The sequence below is a fragment of the Triturus cristatus genome, chromosome 4_2, assembly GCF_964204655.1.
Source record: "Triturus cristatus chromosome 4_2, aTriCri1.1, whole genome shotgun sequence".
Lineage (NCBI taxonomy): Eukaryota > Metazoa > Chordata > Amphibia > Caudata > Salamandridae > Triturus > Triturus cristatus.
In genome coordinates, this window is record NC_140586.1 from 863,937,321 (window position 1) to 863,955,199 (window position 17,879).

A 17,879-nucleotide genomic window follows, 5' to 3' on the forward strand; every position below is an offset into this window, starting at 1 on the left:
AAAATGGTCCAAATGGAAAAAAGTTTTCGAACGATATGCCCGCGTTTGTGGTACTTCTGTTAGCGCAGAGAGGAAAACTGCGTTACTTATGCACTGTCTGGGATCAGAAGGTCAAGATGTTTTTGACCATCTTCCTGATGTCCCCGACAGTGCTGCAGCTAATCTCAATGAATTTGAAATATGCATTTACAAACTCGATGCTCATTATTTGCCTAAGGTCAGTACCATTTTAGAACGTTACCATTTCGGTAGACGAATGCAGAAAGAAGGTGAAAGAATTGAGAATTATGTCACTGACCTGAGACGATTCGCGTCAACTTGTAAATTTAATACATTAATTGATGAGAGAATAAGAGACCAATGTATGTTGGGCTGTGTTTCAGAAAAGGTTTGTGACAAATTATGGCTCAAAGATGAGCCGTCTCTAGATGAAGTTTTGGTTGTAGCTAAAAGGATTGAAAACTCTCTTGAGTGTGTTAAAGAGATCAAGAAAGATCTCAATAAAGATGTGTCGGTGGTCAGCACTAACACAACTTCAAATTCGAAGCCAAAAGAAACTCAATCCAAAACTCAAGTAAAAGATAAAAAGGAATATAAATCTCGATTCCAATTCAGTAAAGAAAATAAATGTTATAGATGCAACAATGCTGGCCACTGGGCCAATTATAAATCATGTCCCGCTTTAAATGCTATATGCACTTATTGTAAGAAAAAGGGACATTTTGTAATTACTTGCAGAATCAAATCGTCTACACAAAGTGTTAATGAAATTGCCTTGGACAATTCGACTGATCAACATGATTTTGAGTGTGGTCAAATTATTGTCCAGGTTGGTTGTGATGGACCTTTGGATTATATTCTCATTGAAGGTCATCAAACCAAAGTATTATTTGACTCTGGTGCAAAAATTACTATTGTATCAAGCAAGTTTTTTAATGATAATTTAAGTTCAAAAGTCAATCTTTTAAAACCTGACATTCGCCCCACGCCTTATGGTGGGGACCGTATTGATTTGAGAGGATACTTCATGGGTTTAATTGAATATGAGGGTCGCTTTACGTCTGGGAAAGTCTATGTCTCCAGGAAGGGCGACAGTATTATCAGCTGGTGGCATCAGAAAGATCTGGGTGTCATGTTGGATCCTAACAGCTCTCCTCCCATCATACTCAAAGAGAGGGAAGCTGTTGAATCTATAGATCATCACTCTCTTCTACAAACCCAACTGATGGAGGAATATCCACAAGTTTTTGGCGACAAACTTGGGTGTTTGAAAGGGTATTGTCACAAAATAAAATTGTCTCCAGGGTCTGTCCCAGTGTCTAGTAAAGTACGTAATGTCCCTTTCACTGTTAAGGATGAAATGTTGAAGGAGTTAGAGAAGCTCAAATCACAGGGCATTATTGAGGAGGTGGAAGGAACGTCCTGGTTGGCTCCGGTTGTGGCCGCAAGAAAGGCTGATGGGTCTTTGAGATTATGTGTGGAGCTCCGACAGCTCAACAAATGTGTACTCGTAGATAAATATCCTCTTCCAAATATCTCAGAGCTGTTGAGCATGGTGAGTGGTGCTAAAATGTTTAGCACAATAGATTTCTAGGAATCTAGGTACTCTGTTATTGAGAGGGAAGCCCTTGCTGTCTACTGGGCCATTAAAAAATTAACAAAGTTTATTTGGGGAACTTCGTTTGTAGTTAGGACGGATCACAAACCCTTGTGCGAGGTACTAACAAGTAAGGGTATTGACTCAATTTCCCTGAGAATCTCCAGATGGATTGTTGGGTTACAGGGTTTTAATTTCTCAGTCAAGTATGTTCCAGGTTCCGATAACTTTGTTGCCGACACACTTTCGAGACTTGTCCCTGTTACTCGATCTGGTGACAATTCTGATTCAGAATTTGGTCATTCCCATGATTTTGTGTGTGGAATTGATTACAAGGTAATTTCCCAGGATTCCTGGCTAAACGCTTGTCATGAAGATCAAGTTATTCAAGATGTTTTGAATCTTATCCATGTTGGCTGGCATTATAAGGAACAAGGAAGTCAATCTGTTAAAGACTTTTGGTCTGTAAGAGACCAGTTGTCCTGTTGTGAGGGAATGTTATGGAGAGGTCACAGATTAGTTCCACCTTTGTCTCTCAGGAAAGGTCTTTTAGATTTAGCTCATGAGGCACACTTAGGGATTTCTAAGGAACGAGTGTGTTCTACTTACTGGTGGCCTGGAATGGACATACAAATTGAGCGTTTGGTAAGGGAGTGTGTCCAATGTTCTCTAAGTGAGAAGAGTTTAAAGATCAGGACTCAGCTCAAGGAAAAAAGGTTGCGCCCCAGTGGTCCTTGGAAGGACATAGTTCTTGATATTTTGGGACCAGTGCATGGTGATGGGTCTGATACCTTTGTTATTGTAGTCATGGATTTATACTCCAGATGGCCTGAAATTTCTTTTGCTAGAAATACTAATACAAAAACTGTTATCGAGTTTCTGAAAATATTAATTTCTAGGGAAGGCATACCACAAACTATACTGACTGACAATGGTGTCCAGCTTGTGTCAAAGGAAATAGAAGATTTTCTTGTTAATTGTGGTATTGTTCACACAAAATGTTCTTTATATCACCCTGAATCTAATGGCACTGTTGAGAGGTTCAATAGGGTTCGAAAAGACACTATCTCTCTGGCTAAACAGAATTGTCTTGACTGGAAGGAGGAAGATTTTAGGAGAGTTGGTGTCTATCACTTTGCGCCTCATACTACAACTGGAAAATCTCCTTTTCTTTTGTTTAGAGGGAGGCAACCTGATACTTTTTTAAACAAATTTATCTCTGCCAAGGGAGGAATTCCGGATGTAAGCTCTTGGGAGGAAAGGGAAGATTATAAGTGTTTGAAAAGTAAAGAAAATTACGATGTGAAACATGCTGTTAAATCTACTAAAGTTTCTGTTGGTGATTTTGTCATGATCAAAAGACCTGGTTTCTGTGTTTCTGGTGCCAAATTCTCGAAACCTTTGAAAGTGATTAAGGACTTTGACAATGCTGTGAGGACTTTAGATCATAGAGTGTGGAATTTGAGTCGTGTTGCTGTCTGTGGTAAGATGTTTCATTTGATTGATCCTTCCAAAAATGCTGATAACAAAGATGTCTCAGGAACCTTAAAGAAATCTAACAGAATTTCTCGTACTCCTTCATACTTGAGTGACTATGTAGTATAATGATTTTATGATGTTTATATGATAATTTCTGTTATTATATATGTGTTTTTTTTACTCTTCATGCAAATTTTAGTGTGTAAAGGAGGGAGATGTGTTGTAAAGTTACTTACTGTTTTTTTTAACTTCGTATTGATTTATTGATATATTCTTTATCTTGTGTACATCAGATTGTCAGCTGTCTATCATAGCTCTAGTGACATCTGAGTGTTCTAGAATGGGAGAGCTCCTTTGGCTCAAGGTGAGAATCTTGAGGAGAGGAGCCAGAGGTAGTTGGGTGGCTGAGCTGTTAAACCTACCTACTTATGAATAAAGAACCTGTGAAGATCTACCTACTCTCATCTCATCTTTGATGGAAGAATTCACCATTTAACACATATCCTATAAGTATCAACATGGAAACAATTTAATTTGATCATGAAAGTCTTTCTTCATTGTTGAACTCTTCACCATCCCGTTACCAGGATGTAGCACTTGTCCTTTGGCACCCATTCAACTTCACAGCCATGGCCTTCATGGCTTCACTCAGAGGGCATGCGCGGACTTCGCGTCACTCCATTCAATCCGGCTATGCAAGAGAGGCCCAAATACGCATTAATGATAAAATTCAGAAAACAGATGTTACTTTAAAAAATAAAGTGTTTACCACCTATCCCACACTATCCCACTCTATCCAAGTTAATTTATTAATATCTTTTTTCCACATTAGCATTAGTAAAACCACTCAATTTAGTTCAAACAAGCAGATGCCATGCACGTGAGTCTTAAAGACTCCATTTTAGTATCTTCTGCTCATGCACTAGAATTTCCCTCCAAGCATTATTTTGTTATCCTACGTAGATGTAGTTGACGCAGGCGCACAACAGTTTCCCCGTTTAAAGCGGTATTAGTCCTTCTTCATTGTTATCGCGTTAGTACACACATAAGCAAGCTTCGCTAACCCTTGTGTTCGTGTGGTGCATATTAGTTTTCATGAAACATATTAATAACTCTGTCAGTGAGTTAAACAAGTGGATTGCTTCCGAGCAAGTCTCTTTTCTACGAGTCCTTGCTCCATCAAAGGTACTTGAGTCTTTTATCGTGATGTGTTAGCGGATTACACTTTTATACTTTGTGTCCAGTGTCCAACATTCCACATACACTTTCCACATGGTGTGATACAGACAAATTAGCTGCATCTATGTCATTAACTTGCCTATTGATTACAGCATACACATCACTAAAATTACATTGGCCCTGTCCTCTGTAATACCTCCATAGTGTAATTGTCCAGATGTATGGGCACCTTTCAACACATTTGTCACTCATCATCCTTACACTCACATGATACATGGCAATGGCTGTCGGAGTTACTTCCATTAGTGTAAAAATGTTTTTACATTGAAATTTCAGGATGTCAAAGTTACAGTGTGTCAGGCATGAACTTGAAAGCAGATGTTTTTGATCCTGTGAGTCTTGATCTTCACACGTTAGTGATAACTGGCCATTTTTGAAGACCATACATTCTTTGCTTTGTGTGTATGGAGGATCGACATTGACAATGGAACAAGTATACTGCATACACTGCAACGCAAGACACCTTGGTGCAGGTGTATACCATATTTTTGCTAATGTTTGTTAGCCATTCATTGTGTGTTTAAGCTGGCACCTGCAGTGCCGTTTACCACTGTGACACACATGAAATTAGGGGTGGGCGGAATTTGAGTAGTCGCGCTATGCAAAGTTCCGCGAAACGGCAAAAAACCTCCGCGAGCTCGTAGAATAAATTTCTGTGACAGGAGCATTGTGCCAGAATGAATCCTGCCCAGCATATATTTATCCAAGAAGATGCAACCATTTTGTGCAATACCTCTACTCAACTGGAGTACTACTGGCTAATCAGTAAGTGCTACCTCGTTGGGTAAATGTATAGTGCCTTTCCTACACTACAGCTGCGGGCCAGAAGAGTTGTCTCCAGTGACCATGTGTGTCTGTAGCTTTGCCACCAGGCCGAAAGGCGCTGGGGTCCCTTGAGTGAGCTGTCCATCATAGTGGGGAAAGGGCGGGAAGACGTTGCATACCGGCGCTTGTGTGTGTGGGGCGGAGCTTCTATGCGACTTCACATGCCTCTTGTTTATAAAGGGTCAGAGACCGATCAGAGCAGCATATGAGGAGAAAGAACCTTCTGGCCACAGGAACTACACGGGGATTGCGCTAGAGAAACTCATGGATGCAAAGACCTCTATCAAGGATTACAGCATATTGTTGACAATAGATATGGGAAGAAGGCACACCTGCCTAGCCTCGAAGGTGTTCACCAATTTTTTGTGCTAATTAATGCATTACTGAATTTGAGCTTCAACTCGGCCCGGGCACCTGCTTTATTTATATCTGTAAGTGCTTCCTGTTGAGGTCTAATTTTTGTGACAGGAGCATCGTGGCAGAATGAATCCTGCCCCGCATATTTATCCAAGAAGATGCCACCATTTTGTGCAATACCTCTACTCACCAGTCACCATGCTCATTGCTCACAAATTCCGCTACGCCGCGGATCGCAGAATTTTCTGAAATTCCGCCTTCCGTGCGGAACGCAAAATTGCCGAAATTTCGCAAATTCCGTGAGGGGAGCGGAATTTACAGCCAGCCCTTACATGAAATGCCTTTGTAGACGTAGTTATTATTTGTGATGGGAGATGTGTTGTGTGTATGCAATGCAACTTGTACTTGCTGCACAGTCTGGTCCCTTGGATGAGAGCTAGCTTGATGAACTTTCTCTCAAATATTTTCTGGTTGTTTACATTGACTGCTATTTATTTGATTATTTGTGTTGTGTTAAGCAGCATTGTGTAGCAGGACTATTGCACTACTAGTGTCTGTGAATCATTTCCTTACTCATAGAAGTGTGTAATGTCATCTCTCCTTTTGGCCATGGGGACACCTTCTGGGCCACTGAGTTCACAACAGGGATGACTTGCTTCCTCATTGTCTAGTTGTAGCTGTTCAATATGAGTGTGCTTCCATAAATGTCTGGGAAATATCTGGATGTGCACATGGTTCATCATGATGTTTGGTGTGCCACTGTACATAGGTGATTGTGTAGTGCGCTGACCCAACCTAAATGCATATTAAAGTGCTGGTATGTGCTTTCGTTTGACATACATAACATCCATGTTGTTCATGCTCAAACATAATTACTGAATGATGTATTTGCATGACTGAGCTGAAACCATTGGCGCATTGTGAACGTGTCATTTATCAGTGTGGAGCTGACATTAGGTTATGAAATGCATATGTCACAGACCTTGAAATGTGAGCTGAGTAACTCCCTCTTCCATTATGTGATACAGGTTACAGGGACTGATCAAGGTGTAAATGAGGATGACCCCTATGCTTCTGTATCCTCAGTTGGGATTCTGGACGGTGGCACACCACTTGAATGCAGTGAACCGGATGCACTACATTGGAGGGGTATGTTGAGGTTGTGGTCTCACAATATCTTCAGTGTTGCGGGGTAACTAAGGTGCCGATTACTATCCTGTAAAAAAATTCCCCGTACGACTCGTATCCGGTCTTTTTACCGTACGAATCGTACAAGTGCCGTACAAACTGCCAAGTACGATTCGCATGGGAAAAACTCCATACGAGTCGCATTGGGAATAATTCCCCACACGTCCTCGGGTCGGAAAATGTGTCCGACACCTCCCCGGACGATTTACCGTACAAACGTGAAAAGTGAAGTCCGACCGCGCAAGTACGATCCATCCTGTGCGTCCGATGTCACAACCGTATGGAAAAAACCCCGTCCGCACCGAACTCCCATTGCAACCATGGAGACATGTGCCCACATACGCGCCGACCCACCCCCCAGCCCCCGTGAGTACGCGCCGAACCCCCCGTGTATGTACACCCCTGTACGTTCGAGTCGTACCCCCCGTGTATGTACACCCCTGTACGTGTCGAACCCCCCGTGTATGTACACCCCTGTACGTTTGAGTCGTACCCCCACCCGTGTATGTACACCCCTGTACGTGTCGAACCCCCCGTGTATGTACACCCCTGTACGTGTTGAACCCCCCCGTGTATGTACACCCCTGTACGTTCGAGTCGTACCCCCACCCGTGTATGTACACCCTGTACGTGTCGAACCCCCCGTGCATGTACACCCCTGTACGTTCGAGTCGTACCCCCACCTGTGTATGTACACCCCTGTCCGTGTCGAACCCCCGTGTATGTACACCCCTGTACGTGTCGAACCCCCCCGTGTATGTACACCCCTGTACGTTCGAGTCGTACCCCCACCCGTGTATGTATGGTGCGTACCCCCAGGGGGTCGACACGTACAGGGGTGTACATACACGGGGGGTTCGTCGCGTACTCACGGGGCCTGGGGGGGTACGGCGCATACTCACGGGGGCTGGGGGAGGGTACGGCGCGTACCGGGCCCCCTATTCTGGTCGTTTTGCGGCATACTTCGCTTTTCTGGCACTTTTTGGGTGCCGTGAAAATATTGCCGTCCGGACTGCTGTCGGCTCGAATCGTACTTCCTGGGTCGTGAAACGCTGCCTGACAGCGTCCCGACGTCACGTCGCGGCATTCCCGGATCACATTCGTATGTATATTTTCGTCGGACGGTGTTTTTTACGATTCGTACGGAAATGGTGTTTTCGTGCGAATCGTACTTTCATGTTTGTAAAGTTTTACAACTGGGTACGAGTCGGACGGAGAAAACGCTCCGACCGACGGTTCGTACCCGGTTTTTCCAGGATCGTGATCAGCACCTAATTGTCCATGCAAGACAATGTTGACATTTGCAAAGTGTGTGATGTCCTTTCTAGTGGTTTGCCTTACTGGTAATCTCTTGGTATTTGAAACGCTCAATATTATTTCTTCACATTCCCAGGTAGTGGGACAATGGCCATGTCCTCCACCATAGCATCATGCTAGATGACAGTCCCTCATCCCATGAGACTGGTTGCTGTGGCCCACAATGTCTTATTGAATGTCAACATGACCAACATCAGGGCATAGGGTAGCACACGCTGTACATGATTGACCATGGGAGATTGTGACAGATTTTGACATCCAATTCTTAAGTGTCATCTGGGGCAGGACTGGCATTGTAAGGGCAAAGGGAGAAACTTAACGACAGTGGCAACACTTTATATTAGGCTATGATTGTGAATCAGAGGGTTTAGGAACTGTGACCCACAAAACGGGAATTATGAACACTTGATAGATAACCTTTGGTTAGTTACAAAGTCATGGCAACAGCAGGACAGAATGATGACAGACTGCAAATGAGTGTGAAAGGTAAGGTAATTGAAGCAGGATAGACCTTGAGTGTACATGTAACATAGGTCAGGCTTTAATAATGGGAGTGCGAGGGATGTAAAGACAAATATTTGAAAAGGATTCAGATAATACACATCTTAGTACAATTATGATTTTATGTGATTACCAATCAAATTAGACTAGTAATTTGGAAAAAAGACAAATCAGATTTAACATGGAACTGAGTGATGGGTGGAAGGGCACGGAAATGAACATAGGCAAAGTAAGATTGAATGAATCGAAGAAAAAACAAGGTGATAAAAGAAGGTAAGAAGAAGGACGATGGAAGGAAGGGCTGGAGGTAGATTATCTGACATGACAAGCCAAAGTGTCAAACAATAATAAATTGTGAAGCACCGTAAGAAATTTTGAACGTGTACAATAAGCAATTCCGGGAGCTAGAAGGTGAACGCTATGTTGAGAGAATGCAAATTGTTGACCTACATGATTGAGTGGCTCGAGCTGTGTGGTATGTTAGAGTTGTACTTACTAAAACACAGTCCATCTCCATAGGTGCCCTTCTGGAACCGCTGGTTGATGACAGATTGGCAGAAGATAATTGAATCATGGACACTGCAAGGGTACTTGGCCACAACATTACTAAAGGGACCAAGATGGTCAACTATTGCCTGCACATTCATGGAGTGGGTGTGCTTCCTGTTCCTATAGATGTGTGTAGTGTCTGCAGGAGGCAGAAGTTGCATATGGGTGCAGTCCATTGCCCCAAACAAATGCGGAAAACCAGCAATGGCATAAAGGCCTTGCTTGTTGGTGAGTTGTTCTTGCACAGTGTTGGGGAAGTAGAGATACTGCGGCGTCAGGCTGATGATGGCATCGAGGACAGTGGGGAGGAACCTGGAGAAGGATACCTGGGAAACTCCAGCCACTCTGGCGGTGGTCGGCTGAAAAGCCCCTGAGGCCAGCACGTTCAGCACAGCAAGAAGCCTTGTTTGTGGAGGGATGTTTGGGCTGCTCTGGGATGTGGCCTACAGCCTTGGCACAATCTGGGTGAGAAGGTGTAGCCACTTTTTAGCTTGTAATGGGCTATGACTTTCTCTGGCCTGAGGTGTATGAGGGTGATCCTCTGGCGGTAGACCCGCTCTCTTCATTAGCACTGCCTCTGTGGTGGTGGTGTTCTTCTTGGTGCTCCAAGTTGCAGTAGCAGAAGCTCCAGGGCATCGTTGAGGTTGCTAATGATGAACTGGGATTGTCTTCATTACATACAGGTGTGTTTGCACCGTTCTTAATACCAGGTAAGTATTGACGTTAGAAAACTACCCCAAATTTTACTTAGCAGCAGTTTGTTTTGTTTTCTGACGTACAAGTCAATCCTTGTAAAATTTCGTGTTGTGTGTTTTGCGTGACTTTTTACGCTAGAACGCCTACCTTGCATCTCATTTTCAGTAAGTCACGCAAACAGAAGTGGCGATGTGGAGAAATCATGTTTACGCAAGAAAAATGCTGCCAGCTGGAGTTAGCTGCAAGTTGTAAATACAGTAATAAAAAAAGCTGCCGTAGCGTCAAAAAATTCATTTGACGCCGGCGTTAAATCCTTGTAAATATGCCCCTATGTGTGCAGCAAAATGCAGCACACAAGGAAAGAGCAAAATAGAGGCTCGAATAGCCATTCCCTGGCAATATTTTTGGTGCTGACCCGTACCTTATAATTAGAGGGCATTGTCAAAATAAGTGGTGTTGCAGCAGAACGCCCACTGCAACACCCATTCCACACCCTTTTTGCGCCAAGTGCTGCGTGAATGGGGGCATTACTTACAAAGCGGCATATTATCAAGGACGGCGTTAAAATTATCGCAGCTTTAGTGGAAGGAAACTGCCTTGAGAATTACAATAGAAGCCCATGTTCTGTTGTGAACATGGGCTTCTATTGGAATTCTCTGCGGCATATTATCAAGCCCATTATCGCCGCTTTAGCGGTGATAATTTTAACGCCGTCCTTGATAATATGCCCCATAGGGTCTTTAAACCACTATGAGGCGAAGGACTTAACGCCACCAGAACGTTGGAAAAAGTGGCGTTCTGGTGGCGTTAACTCCTTGGCAAAATGCCCCTAAAGTCTAAAATGTTGCCCATGAAGCATTTCTGCCCTCTCCTTTTAACACTACGTAGAAAATGTCCTTGCTGCCCTGCCTTGCGTATGAGTTTAGTAAATTTGCCAATATGTTTGGATCGTAGCAAAAGCAACTCAGCTTTCCATCCTTCCAGGATCGATGCAAAGAGTCTTTCAGATGGGCTGCGCTGCTGTGAGATAAGGAAAGACAGCCCTGCAGGGTCACAAGACGGTGAGAGCAAAATCCACTTTCCCCATAATCCTTTGCGTGAATCTACATACAACCCCACATGGAACTTCTCTTCCTCTCTTAGGGACTGAAAAATATTTTATTGATGCATGTATACTAAAATGTGTTGAGAATTACTACCATACTAAATATTGTTAATTACAAAAAGTTACTGTGTCACAATAATATTATTAATTGCTTAAAATATTTTGATGGTTTCACTGAACTTGACACTTACGAATCGCAATTTAAGTGTTGCATAGATTTTGTTAAGTTTTAACTTCTAAGTTTATTCAGCAAAAATCAATGTAATACAAGGAAAGAAAACAACAAATACAATGAAGTACATTCCATGAAGATAATAATAAACATCAAGAAACATTCAATGAAAAAATAAAGAGGGAAAAAGGGGGAAGGGGGAAGGTAGAGGGAGGAGAGGAGCAAGCGAAAGAAAAATATATAAACTATTATAATCTTAACACTATTATGATCTTCAAGAAGAAATAGTACATATAATTAATTTCTGTATGCATAAAAGACAATGTTACTGTTAATCAAGTTGCAATAAGAAAAAAATATCAAAGGGAATATTAATGAGAACTTGTTTAAATAGGCAAAAGACAACAAGTGTATCATGGAGGTTTCCGAACTTCATCAGAGGTTTGGCCCAATGGAGCACTATGTGAGGCAATATAAGTTAAGTATGTGGATATAGGAAGCCATAAAAAGTCTCTTTTGATAGATATAGAAATAGGGGTAATGTAATTGGTGTCAAGTCTGTGATGAAAATAAACTGCATTCCACCAGGCTCTAAAAGTGACTTTGTCGGCTTGTTTCCAATTAGAAGTTATTAAGTGAAGAGCTATTCCCAATAACAAATCTACCAACTTAAAGTAAGAAGGAGATTGGGGCCAATATGGTGATAGAGAGCCTAGAAAAACATTAGAGGGGGAGAAGGGAATTTTGTTTTAAAATTTTTGTTAATTTGAGACCAAACTAATTGCCAAAAACGATTTACAGAAGTGCAATCAAAAAACAAATGCTGTAAGTCAGCATTTGTGCAAGGGCAAGACCAACAAGTAGGAGTAGAGTCTGTAGTGAAGGAGGTTAATTTTGCGGGAGTAAATAAAAGGCGTTGATAAACAAAATAAAGGGTTTGAGAAGTATTAGCAGCTCTGGATGTTTTATGAATTTTGAGCCACAACTCATCCCAAAAAGGGATTGTCCAACATTCCAGAAGATCTTTTTCCCAAGCCAATTCAACCTTTGTTTTGTTCCTTTCAGAGGAAAGAGACAGGCATTTATATAGAGATGAAGCTGAGGAAGAACTAAATAGTAAAGGATAAAGCATGGAGCAGCTGGAGGAAGGGGAAGGCGTTGACGGCAAGGAAAGAAGGTACTGGCAGCGTGGAGGATATAAAAGATCATATTAAGCTTTACAGGAAGATGGTAAGGAAAATTGTGTTTGAAGATCCGAAAAGGATAAAGGGATATTGTTGAATACTAATTGTGAAATCCAAAGTAGTCCCTTAGTTCTCCAAGATTTCCAGTAAAAGGTGCGATTTTTAATACATAATAGATTAATATGCCAAATGGGCTGTTGATCTAACAAGGAAAATGAAGGATAAGAGGATGGTAATAATGAAGAAAGAATTTTACGAGTGTGAGACATGACTGGAGTTCAAAAAGAAGAGATATTGTTGATAAAGGCGAGAGATTTGTTGAATTTAAAAGGTGACAAAAAATAGTTTTCCATAGTCAACCAAATGGGAGGGGGTATATTCTGATTAAGAGAAAGCCAATCGGAAGATTGTTTTAATGAGAAAGCATAATGATATTGTTTGAAATCAGGAAATTTAAGACCGCCAGAAGTTTTGTCCTTCTTCAGAGAGGACAGAGCTATTTGGGAGGATTTGTTTTTCCAAAGAAATTTCATTAAAAGAGAATCTATTTTTTTAAAGTCAAATGCAGGAATATGGACAGGAATCATAGAAATAATATATAAAATTATGGGAGAAAGCATCATCTTAATGGAATCTAGTTGTCCCCACCAAGAGAGAAAAAGTGGGTGCCAGCGATCAATAGAATCAGATAGAGCCTTAGTTATGTGGTCAAAATGTAGTTTTAGTGTTTCCAGAATGTTTAAGAAAACCACAGGCCTAGGTATTTTATCTTAGAGGCTTGCCAAGAAAAACCGGTAGAAATTAAATCTTGTTTAAGGCAAAGCACATTTAGGGGAAGAACTTCACACTTGTCTGAATTGAGATGGTAGCCAGATAATTGAGAGAATATATCAACCTGTTTTTATAAAAGACGGGATGGACGTAGAAGGATTAGAACAATATAAAAGTATGTCATCTGCATAAACAAACATTTTAACATGGGAGGTATCAAGTTGAAAACCGGTAATCTGAGCATCCTGCCTAATTTTAGTTAAGAAAGGTTCTAAAGCAATTATAAATAAAAGTGGAGAGAGGGGGCATCCTTGAAATACTCCCCTAAGAAGAGGAAAATAGTCTGAGATTTTACCATTAACAAAGATAGAAGCTTTAGTACCTGAATACAGTAACAAAATGAGGGATATTAATTTAGGGGGGAACCCTATGCTTGAAACATAAAGTGCTTGAAACATAAAATCCCATCCAATCCTGTCATATACTTTCTCTGCATCCAATGCAATAGCAGCAATAGGGTAATCAAGAGAGGAAGCTTTACTAAGGATATTAAAAAAGACTCTGGAATTATCGGAAGATAGACGACTTTTTACAAAAGCCGAATGTTCAGGTCCAATTAGATTAGGTAAAATGGGGTCGATATGAAGAGCAAGAATTTTTGCAAATATCTTATAATCAAGATTAACTAAGGAGATTGGGCGGTAATTTTTACAAAGAGAAGGGTCTTTGTTATCTTTGGGAATTAAACAGATCATGGCTTCCTTAAATGTATCGGAAGAAGTGCCACCTGTAATAAAAGAATTGGAAAGTGATAGAAGACGTGGAAGAAGTAGATTAGCAAATTGCGCATAAAATTCAATAGTAAATCCGTCCGGACCTGGAGCTTTCCCCCTTTTTAGTACTGATACTGCATAAGTGATTTTAAAAAAAAGTGATATCCATTTCTAAAGAGGAAAAGTCAGTATTATGAGGCAGAAGATGTTCAATAGACTATAAATAACTAGAAAGGCTGGTTGAAGTCGGTTGTTGTTCGGGAGTATATAAAGTTTTATAAAAAGAAACAAACTCGTTTAAAATGTCATTATCCTTAAATAAGGAGATACCAGAATTGTTCCGTATGGACTCTATCTTGTCCGATCACATCGTACGTTAAAATAATTTGCAAATAACTTCCCCATTTTATTTTGACCTCCATAATAACGAGCACAGCTCTTTAAAAGATACGAAGAAGCGGCTTCAGTTGATGATTTATTAAACTTAAATTTTGCGTCAATAAGTTTATTTAATGAAGATTCAGAGTTCGAATGATAATAAATGTACTCAAGTTGTTTAATCTCTGCAAGTATTTGGAAAGTTTTAGCTCCAAAAGATTTCTTCTTGCGAGAGACAAAATGTATAATAAAACCTCTGGCAGCTGCTTTAAAAAAGTCCCAGACCAAAACTGGAGAAGAGTCCGGAGCAGAATTGAAGGAAAAGAATTCGGAAGCAAAAGAGGTGAATTGGCTTGTTAAATTAGGATCAGATAATAAAGTATTATTGAATCGCCATCTACGTGCATGTGGAGTAGAGGGTAACAAATCAAAATCAACAGAAACTGGGGCATGATCTGAAATTAAAATGGATCCAATTTCAGAATGAGAAACTTGTTGGGATACGGATATACTAAAAAAGAGGTAATCTATTCGGGATTGCGAGTGATGTTAGGGGGAATAAAAGCTATACTCTCGAGTGTCAGGGTTACAAAGCCTCAAAATGTCAACTAGGGATTTGGGTCGTATGGTGGAAGTAAATTCGGAATGCATCTTAGTGTTAGAAAATCTAATAGAAGAGTGTCTATCCAATATGGGGTCAAAAACCTGATTACAATCGCCCCCAAAAATAATATATTCATCGTCCAGCAAAAGGAGCTTCTCAGATATGTGAGTCCAAAAAGCATTATCAACAGTAACTGGTGCATAGGTGTTAAAAAGGACTAAAGGTATTTGATTTATGAGAAGCTTGACTATTAACCAGCGACCTTCCGAATCACATTCTTGATGAATAACTGATACCTGATATTTTTTATGACATAAAATAGAGACTCCATTTTTCTTGCCTAGGGCTTGGGAAGAAAAAACATTACCTACCCAACCTCGTTTCAATTTAGATGCTTCAGCATCAGATAAATGTGTCTTTTGAATTAGAGCTATGTCAGCATTTGATTTAGTTAAATGGGTTAATATTCGTTGTCTTTTTATAGGATTATTTATTCCCTTAACGTTCCATGTAACAGCTCTAAATGGAACCAGTCAAAATTAACTTGAACAATGATCATGCAAGCAATAAGAAAACTAAATGCATTACTGAAAGAATGATAGATACTAAAGTAACAGGAAATAAAGTATGAAATCCAGATTAGAAAAAGAAAAGAGATAGGAACGAAGAAACTGTCATCAAAAATAAAAAGAAGAAAGAGAAAAGGGCGAAGAAAAATAGGATAAGAAAGGAAAAAGGAGGAAAAGAAAGAAGGACAGGGAAGAAGAAAACACGGAACAGGAATACAAAACAAGTCAGACGATATTTGTAGAAGCATAAAAATGTCAAAAAGACATACCACAAAAAGACAATGAGAGTGGGGATGGAGGAACCACATAAGGGAAGTAGCACACCGAACGGAAGACTCCAAGAGGGCGCAGCAAAGGGAGAACAGCCTCCGGGCATAAGACGAAGAAGTCATACATCAAAAGGATCACAAACCCGCACCTGATAAAAAAGAAAAGGAAAACTTTAGGAGGGTTTCTCAGGACATAACAAAATACAGCAGGAAGGAGGATAAATACAGATAACGGTAGACAGAGATTGATGAGACAATCAAATCAATTATTATCGGGGAGTGTCCATAGAGTCATCTCTGCAGGAGTTGAGGAAGTGTTGAAGAAGCGCAGGATCTTCATAGTTTGTCGTTTTATTATTGTAAGTCACTTTGAAGAGACACGGATGAAATAATCCATAACGTGCATTCAGGGTGCGGAGAGCAGGTCTCAAGTCCAAAAATTGTTTGCGACGATCTGCAGTAGCTTTAGCGTAATCTTGAGCAAAAAAGAGATTGGCGCCATTCCAGGTAATTGTACCCTTCTGTTTGGCAGCTTGAATGACTCTAATCAAATCTGTATCCTCTAGAAAATACAAGATAACACCTCTAGGTTTCGTTGAAGAGGATGAGAAGTTGGCAGAACGAGAGAGTTGACCTAGGCGGTGTATTCGCTGAATATTCAATGGAGGAGAGCTTGGAAGACCAAGAAGTGTTGGCAGGAAGGATTGAAAGAAGGATATAGGATTGAGACCTTCAAGACCTTCCGCAAGACCATAAATACGTAGGTTATTGCGTCTAATACGGTTTTCCAAATTTTCAACCTGTTGCTTAACCCCTTCAGTGCGGCGCGGATTTCCGCGCCACGCTGAAGGTTACGTGCGCGGGCGGGGCCATGACGGAACGGTTCCGTCATGCGCACAGCGCAACCAACGTGCATGACGGAACCGTTCCGTCATGCGCGTCGAAGGGGTTAAGAGATTGTATCTCTCTATGCATTCCTGGAACCTGGTTGGAGATTACCTGCACTGAAGTCATTTTCCTCTCAAGGTCCGCAACTTGTTGCTCAGTATGAGACCAATTATCCTCAAGGCTCTGAAGGCGAGCATTTGTTTTGGCCATGTACGGTTTGAGCAAGCATATTTCTTCAAGAAGAAGCTCCATGGAAATGGACGAGAATGTGTTAGTGGGAGAAGGAGGGTTCGTCTTCACCCGTTTTCCTGATGTGGAAGGTATTTTAGAGTTAGGTTTAGTTCCTGGGCGAGAAGTTTTAGGAGATGAGCCCTTTACTCCAAAAGAGTCATTAACTGTTTCATCTATATTATCCTGTAACACACTGAATGGATTATTGTCCTCTAATGGCATGCAGCTAGCATTGATTTGCTGTGCATTACTGCGGTTAGAGCGAGCCATTATTACCAAAAATATGAGTGAAGAAAATATTGGCAGGTGAGCACAAGGTTCTAAAATGGCGTCCTAGAGAATACTGGAAAATGTTGAGGAAAAGTGAAAAGTCAGCTAATATGTGCCAAAAATAAACCTTTATCCATATATGATCATATAAGATCAGAGACAAAGAGGAATGAGCAACAATATAGTTTAAATTGCAGTGAGCATAGTAGAAAACGAATTGGGAGGTAGAGTTAACAAAACTAAAATGGTGTCCAGGGATACAATGATCAGTGCTGAGGAGACATGAAAAAACTGTCCATGAGAGCCAGGAACAGCCAACGTGCCATAAGGATTAAAGGGTAATTTAGAATGATAAAAGCATGGTGACTATAATCCTCTCGATACTGCAAGACTCATATCAGGGCGAAAAAAAAGAACAACAATTACCATGGGATGCACGGGGAGCCGCAAATGCGCAAAATGGCGGCCGCAACTCAGCAACGAGCCGCGGCCGGTAAATATTGCAGAGAAAACATTGTGCGAGCTCACCCCGCGTCTCGCGGTGATGCCGGTCCATGCAGGAGAAGTTCCGCCGCCCGCAGGTACAGTCCTGAGACCCTCACATCCACGGTGGGCGCCCGGAGGAGTCCCGTCGCTCTACGCTCTCTCGGAGCGCCCCAGAGCGGTGGCCATTCCCTCCGGCGCCTAAGCCACACCCCCATGTTACATAGATTTTAATGCATAGAGTTTAATGTTTTCACTCTCAGTTCGTGTGGCAGTGAGACCGTGTTCTAAATTTTAGAAAGGCGGTCCATGGAGCAATTGCCTGATGTCGATATCATGTTTAAATGAAGCTGTTAATTAGGAAGCCAGGGCATGTTCAAGCTCCCTTCTCCTGATTTGAAAGTTTCCGAAAAAAAATCTGAGTGTTAATTTTT